Source organism: Pistacia vera, unplaced genomic scaffold (genome assembly GCF_008641045.1).
Source record: "Pistacia vera cultivar Batoury unplaced genomic scaffold, PisVer_v2 Contig59, whole genome shotgun sequence".
Classification (NCBI taxonomy): domain Eukaryota; kingdom Viridiplantae; phylum Streptophyta; class Magnoliopsida; order Sapindales; family Anacardiaceae; genus Pistacia; species Pistacia vera.
In genome coordinates this window covers 488934-497563 of record NW_022196434.1, presented here as the reverse complement: position 1 = coordinate 497563, position 8630 = coordinate 488934, and the positions used below count along the sequence as shown (strand labels likewise).

Sequence of the window (8630 nt, the reverse complement as noted above, 5' to 3'; positions counted from 1 at the left end):
AGAAGAACAAGAGTAGCCTTAAAAAACAAAAGCAAAGATTTAAGTTATATGAGAGTTATTGATCGATGTGGGCCATTTATAATAAATGGGAAAAAAAAACTGGGGATGTCATGCCCATTGATTATTCATCAAGAGCCATTGGTTTTGTTTGGTAATGGTATGGTGGCGGTGCTAAACCTGATTTTGTTTTGGTGTCCAAATCTTCCGATGTTAATGTTTTCCCAAAATTAATACAGTATACATTTTTGAATTTGAAATTTGAATAACAAAAAGCATGGAAAAAAAAAAATTTGAAAAACTTCATTTTTTGCGGGTGACCCGTACTCGGGTGGGCGAGTATGGGTTATACATTTTTACCCGTGAAATTTTTTTTGCCCTTTTTACCGATACCCATTTTACCCATACCTTACCAACCCGTACCCGCCCAGCCCATCCGTTTGCTAGGTCTAGATATGGGCTCCCATTCCCAATTGATATGATATGAGAGAAAAATCTCCATGTACTTTTCAATGCCCTCTCTACAGGCTTAAATAGCCTTCAAAATATGTTAAAGAAAATTAAACAGAAACGTCATCTTTATCTCAATACTATCACTTGTCGTCCATGAACTGACACATGCAGTGCTCAATAAAGGACCTTCATTATGATTTCCATCGATAAGGGATCCATACCATCATCTTAGATGGAAATTTATATATATAATAATTAGAGTAAACCACATGTTCTCACCAAGGTTAAGCGAAATGTAAGGTTAGCACTTTGGTTTCATAAATTCGAGATTCCACTTTTAAATGAACGTTGTCAATACGTTTGGGTTCTGAGATATGATATTATTAGCCTGTCCTTCCCCAATTCCAAACCATCCCGTCCCAAATCGCCACCACAACACTATATTGTGAACGACGTCGTTCACCAGACCAAATATATATTATTCTTATTTGTATCCAACGTTCCTACCTTACCAATACCAAATTAAATTAAATTGCAGAGAACTACTCTCATAATTCATAGCATAACATTTTCACGACTAACTATGTTGATTTGTATTCAGATTAAGGTTTTTAACAGCGAGTAACATTGATTTGCATTCAGATTATAGGTTTTTAACAGCGAGTAATAGTAAACAGTAACAGATCCAAAAATTTCTTTTAGAATAGGCCAAAATAAAAATTTATTATACATTACTATTTTTGTCCATTAATATTTTTGTTAAGGTGGGCCAAAATATATAAATTTACATATTAATATTAAAAAAAAAAATTGAAGATGGGTCATGGCCCATCCAAAAAGTGGCTGGATCCGCCACTTACAGTGAATATATAAATTAATTATGGGAAAATATGCAATGAATTTTGCATGACTGGGGTGATGACGAGAGCTTGAAGATATCAAAAAAGTGTAGAGAAGCGATTCCAGATGAGATCTTGCAAGTCTTGTTTATTGATTTTTTTTTTTTTACTAAGTGACACTATATATATAATTTATAATGTCATAGCAGCATCGTGTAAGCACTAAACACCAAAATGCCCAAACCCTACATGAACTAGAATATATATTTTTTATATGTTTGTCCGATGAAGTAGTTAGAATTGACTCTTCATTTTTACTGTAACCATATATAAGATTGATCTTAATTTTTATCTGCACATCTATATCATAATAAATCACCCCTATCTTTTTTAATTAAAATTAAAAAGCCCCATTTGCCCTATATATATATATATATTTTTATCACTTAAGGGCATTCAGACCCGTTTGCGCATATCTCAACTAATCTTCTAAGCCCTTGAAACCGTCAGTTTGATAAGAATCTCAATAACCACCTCTATTAGTGCTTGAGAAGAGTCAAACTCAAGAGTTCATAAAACATATTTTATTTTTTTATCATTAGGTCACCCAATGGTAGTTAACTTTCCTATCTTCCTCATCCACAATTTACTTGATAAATTGGCCTGGACCACATAATTTAATTATTATATAAAAAGTATGTCACCAAAGGGAAATTAGATATAAATCACATGAAGGTCATTTTAAAAATTAAAACAGTATTTTTTTTTCCCCGTTGGATGGTCAAAAATATTAATTAATTTCACATATGGTAAATCTTTTTTTATTTAAAAAACATGTTAAAGATGATAAAATATATAAATAAATAAATAAGGTCGAGCAATGGGCCAGGGAACAGACACAGGAGATTTGTTAAGATTCACGGCCCAGCTGAAAAATATTATAAAGGAAGATATTATAAATGCCCCTCTTTCAATCCCTATTCGACCCTCATCTTAATTGCCACGTAGATAAATAGACCAATAAAGTTATCAAGTAGAAGGAAAATAATATAATTATTAAAAAGAGTATATCAAATTCATGCACTTAATGATGTAATAAAATATTAATTATTGATTAATTATGAATTAATATTAATCAATAATCAGGATTACCTCATATTATTCGATAAATGAATTTGGTATACTTATCTAGTAGCATTGCTCCATGTAAAATTACTTATTTTTACTTTGTAATGATAATATGATTAAGGAGATTAGATGAAAGATTGGAGGAAGGAGGATAAGACTGTAAAAAGAGATGGATATGGGCTCCCATTCGCAATTGATATGACACTGAGAGAAAAAATCTCCAGAACTTACCAGAAAAAATTAAAATAATCTCCAGATACTTTTCAAGGCCCTCTCTAGTCTCTAATGGCTTAAGTAGCCTTAAAAATCTCTTGAAGAAAATTAAAGAGAGAAACGTCATCTTTATCCTAATACTATCATTTGTCATGCATGAACTGACACATACAGTGTTCAATTAATGAGCTTCATTATGTTTCCATGGATAAAGGGTCCAGACCATCGTTCTAGATGGAAATTTATATATAATAATTATTACATAATTTCTCTCTTATTTGCAGTTTTGCACAACTGCAGGCATTTGTATTAGTATCTAAAAGCAATAATAGAAGCATAAATCATACTGAGGTCCGATTTACTTGGACAATTTTGGTATCCTCTTCATCTTCTCATATACTACATATATCCATGTGATAGAAATTAGGGTGGTTAAAAAACGGTTAATTGATTTTTTTGAACCGAATTAGTTTTTTGGTTTGAAAAAATTTTCAAACCGAAATTAAACTGGTTTAACGTTCCCTTTTTTTTATAAAACTTTTTTTTATTTTTTTTTAAATTAAATTATAAATATAAACAATAGATATCCAAATAAAAATTAAACATTCATACATATCCATTGATAAGTACTAACAATACATTAAAAATATTATTGTTGTTTAATATTCACTAGCCCTTTTAGATGATGTTAGAATCTGTGTGGGTGTACGTGTGTGTGGGATAAAAGGAGGGCCTTGACCATTATTTATTTAATATATAATTTTTATTTTATATATATAATCGGTTTAAAAAACCAGTTTCAGTTAACCATTTTTTATTTTTTTTAAAATCAAAAATCTAATTTTTTAATTTTTTTGAACCGTAACCAAACTGTTATTTTGTTAACCAATTTTTTTATTTGATTATCGATTTAGTTCAATTTTTGTATTTTTTTGAACACCTAATAGAAATCACTAAAATTTCAAATATTGTGCAGGGATCTGAAAATGATCTAGAAATAATTAATTGTTGATCTTAATTTTGATTAACATCCACGTGAAAGACAAGGAACAATTCTACTAATGCTCGTTAAACAAAAAGTGAGATTCAGTAAAATACGTCACATCTTCAACAACCATTAAAGCTCCCCATTTACACTACCATCAAATACTATATATGAAGAGTTCTTTTCTGGCAGAATTATCAGGGTCTAAGATTTTTCCATATCGATCACCTTCGATATTAATTATGGGTTCGATTCATGTTGAGAGTGCTAGTGAGCTTCTTGAAGCTCAAGCTCTAGTGTGGAATTATTCATTGAACTATGTAAATTGCATGTCTGTGAAATGCGCCATTCAACTGGGCATTCCAGATATCATCCACAAACATGGCCAACCCATGACTCTTTCCCAAATCGTTTCCGCACTCGGCGTGAACCCAAATAAAGCCCACGGCATTCACCGTCTTATGCGTGTCTTAGTTCTTGCCGGCTTCTTTTCTCAACGAAAAGTCGGCAAAATTGATCACCAAGAAGACAAGTATTTTCTCACACCCTCTTCTCGACTCCTCCTTAAGGATGCACCCTTTAGGGCTGCACCATTTGTGTTTCTCATTCTTGATCCACTCATAGTTAGTCCCTTCCATTCCTTGAGCGCTTGGTTCAAGAATGATGATTCCACACCATTTGAAACAACTAATGGGAAAAACTTTTGGGGTTGTGTGGCTGATGAACCTAAATTTAAAAACACTTTTTATCATGCCATGGTCAGTGACTCTCAGCTGGTAGCGAGAGTTTTGATTGAAGACCATAGAGAGGTGCTTAAGGGGTTGAAGTCTCTGGTTGATGTGGGTGGTGGCACTGGAACTATGGCCGAAATCATAGCCAATGCTTTTCCAGAGATTCAATGCACTGTTTTTGATCTCCCACATGTTGTTGATAATTTGCAGGGGACTAAGAACTTGAATTTTCTTGGAGGAGACATGTTTAAGGCAATACCTTCGGCTGATGCAGTCTTACTCAAGGTAAACAATTATACGTAATTTTCCATTAATTTAGTTTCTTCATGCTTAATTTGAAATCAATCTTAATTAGTTTTTGGTTTTTCATACAGTGTGACATACACACTATATTATTCTTATTTGTATCCGGCATTCCTACCCTACCAATACATATCAAATTAAATTGCAGAGAAACTAATCTCATAATTCATAGCATAACTTTTCACTACTAGCTATGTTGATTTGCATTCAGATTAAGGTTTTTAACACACGACTAACAGTGAATATATAAATTAATTATGAGAAATATACAGTGGATTTCATGACTGGGGTGATGAAGAGCTTGAAGATATTAGAAAGGTGTAGAGAAGCGATTCGAAGCAAAGAAAAGGGAGGGAAGGTGATAATAATAGACCTGGCCATCGGAATGGAAGATCAAAGTGAGGAGTCAACGGAGACACAACTATGTCTCGACATGTTAATGATGTCTCTGTTCAACACCGGCAAAGAACGGAGCGTCGAAGAGTGGAAGAAGCTCTTCTTAGAAGCTGGTTTCACTCACTATAATAACTCCTATACTAGGTCTAAGGTCTCTCATTGAGCTTTACCCTTGATTTATTTTCTGCTAGTATTTCTGTGTAATATTTCATTTCTAATTCATGTTTCGTGAGTGGTAATGTACTGTATTAATTTTCATGGAATTGTGTTGTGGCAGCGTGTATTGCCGTCGTGTTATTTATCTTTTGGTGTATGATTATACGAAATTGTAATGGCTTTCAAACGAATGCAACAAATTAATTAGTTGTATCTGTTTACAATTTGTCTGTCAAATCATAGATTAGCAAAAGTAGCACTAATGCAAGACAATTAAGAGCCGATTTACAAACCACTAGGAGGTTCGCTCAAATTTCTGACAATACTTTTTTGAACTTTTGATAAAAAACCAACATTATAAGGTTGGTTTATGAAAAAAATAATGATTTGTGATAAAAATAATTTAAAAACTGAATATCATACGTAATTTGAACAAACTTTTTTTTTTTTATCATCGAGAGCGTTCGAACTAGTTTACGCTATCTTAACTAATCCTTAGAAACTTTGTAACTACCGATCGAATAAGAAATCCAGTAATTACCTGTATTAGCAAACGAAAAAGACTTAAACTCAATATTTCTTAAGTAATAGAACCTATAACATATACAATGTAATTGAACGAAATAGAGAAGCAACAGGAACAAAATAATAATAGTTAAACAAAACAAACAGTAAACAAAGAATGTAATACGCGTGATTTACCCTGGTTCACCCAATGTAGGCTACGTCCAGCTGAGTCAATATTATTGCAATATGCCTCACCTCTCTCGTTTACAATGAATAATTGTTCTCACACACATAACAAGAGAAAAGAATGTTTATATACTAGGTTTAGAGATTAACCTAGTTTTACAAGAATTCCTATCCTAAGCCCAACTCAAAAGGAATTAATAACTTAAAAGGAATCCTACAGCGGTTATACATGGAAAAGCCCAAAACCGCCTACGGGCTCGGGGGCGCTGCCCCGCGACCCCCGCCGGCTGACCGGGCAGCGGGCCCCCGAGTGCGTCTCCGTTACCCATTACTGCTGAAGTAGTCGACAACTCCAACAGTAATATGTACAGTTTCAACACTAGACGACACAACATAGTAGCTCTCAAACACATGCTGACGAACACAACACTCAATCTCTCTCACTCCGATGGACGACGTCTCACGCAGTACGATAGCAGCTCTGAATCTGACAATCTCTCTCACTCTCATCGTCTCACGCCATCGCCGCAGGGGTTAGCTCAATCTTTGTGTTGGTGTTGGGTTTGGCAGAGTAGAGGAGAGAGTCATTATGAAATTTCTCTATTAAATTTCGTTGATGAAATATTTTTTTTCTATAAATCGTATGCACATCTTGTGTTGTACAGGAAGAAAATGGAAATTGGAAAACACAAATGAAAAGAAAAACTTAGAGATAAAACTTGCAATAAAGAAATTGAGTCTTTAAGACCAGAGCGTGTCCAGGCAGACCCTCAACTCCGCCAGATCTTCATCTTCCACAGTTGTTTGTATATAGCTGTTAGTCTCCAGCTCAATTGGTTCTGGTCAGCTAAATATATTGAGGAGGGGAACTGATTGAGTATATCGTTTCCACATAATCAAAGTTTTGGTTTTGAGATGAAGAAGTTGAGTCACCAGAAGAACAAGAGTAGCCTTAAAAAACAAAAGCAAAGATTTAAGTTATATGAGAGTTATTGATCGATGTGGGCCATTATAATAAATGGGAAAAAAAAAAACTGGGGTGTCATGCCCATTGATTATCATCAAGAGCCATTGGTTTTTTGGTAATGGTATGGTGGCGGTGCTAAACCTGATTTTGTTTTGGTGCCAAATCTTCCGATGTTAATGTTTTCCAAAATTATACAGTATACATTTTGAATTTGAAATTTGAATAACAAAAAGCATGAAAAAAAAAAATTTGAAAAACTTCATTTTTGCGGGTGACCCGTACTCGGGTGGGCGAGTATGGGTTAACATTTTTACCGCGTGAAATTTTTTTTGCCCTTTTTACCGATACCCATTTTACCCATACCTTACCAACCCGTACCCGCCCAGCCCATCCGTTTCTAGGTCTAGATATGGGCTCCCATTCCCAATTGATATATATGAGAGAAAAATCTCCATGTACTTTTCAATGCCCTCTCTACAGGCTTAAATAGCCTTCAAAATATGTTAAAGAAAATTAAACAGAAACGTCATCTTTATCTCAATACTATCACTTGTCGTCCATGAACTGACACATGCAGTGCTCAATAAAGGACCTTCATTATGATTTCCACGGATACGGGATCCATACCATCATCCTAGATGGAAATTTGCTTTCATAAATTTCAGATTCCACTTTAAATGAACGTTGTAAATACGGTTGGGTTCTGAGATGTGATATTACCAAACTGTCTTTCACCAATTCCAAACCATCCCGTCCCAAATCGCCACTACAACACTATATTGTGAACGACGTCGTTCACCATACCAAATATATTTATTCTTATTTGTATCCAACATTCCTACTCTACCAGTACAAAATCAAATAAATTGCAGAGAACTACTCTCATAATTCATAGCATAACATTTTCAGGAGTAACTATGTTGATTTGCATTCAGATTACAGGTTTTTAACAGCGAGTAACAGTGAATATAAAATAATTATGGGAAAATACAGTGGATTTTGCATGACTGGGGTGATGAAGAGAGCTTGAAGATATCAAAAAGGTATAGAGAAGTGATTCCAAGCAAAGAAAAGGGAGGGAAGGTGATCATAATAGAACTGACCATCGGAATGAAGATCAAGTAGAGAGTCAATGGAAACACAACTATGCTTCAACATGTTAATGATGTCTGTGTTCAACACAGGCAAAGAACGGAGCGTCAAAGAGTGGAAGAAGCTCTTCTTAGAAGCTGGTTTCACTCACTATAAGATAAATCCTATACTAGGTCTAAGGTCTCTCATTGAGCTTTATCCTTGATTTATTTTCTGCTAGTATTTGTGTGTAATAAGTTCATTTCTAATTAGCATGTTTCGTGAGTGGTAATGTACTGTATTAATTTTCATGGAATTGTGTTGTGGCAGCGTGTATTGCCGTCATGTCATTTATCTTTTGGTGTGTGATTGTAGGAAATTGCAATGGCTTTCAAAAGAATAGAAATAAATTAATTAACAATAATACTATATTTATAAACAAATCTTATAAAGATTTCCATACAAAGTGAGGTGGCAAAAAATGAATGGAAGAATGAAATAAAAAGTCAAACTCATTAAATTCACTATTCCATTCATTTTTTGTCACATCACTTTGTATAGAGATCTTTATAAAATTTCTTTGTAAGTGTAGTATTACTCATTAATTAATGATATCTGTTTGCAATTTGTCTGTCAAATCATGAGATTAGAGCAGAACTGCAGAAGTAGCATTAATGCAAGACAATTACGAGCCGATT

General features: G+C 33.9%; 1 pseudogene; it reads left to right on the top strand.

The window, feature by feature from the left end:
• The first annotated feature begins 3857 nt into the window (after window positions 1–3857).
• Window positions 3858–8169, top strand: LOC116109746 (annotated as a pseudogene).
• Window positions 8170–8630: the final 461 nt, after the last annotated feature.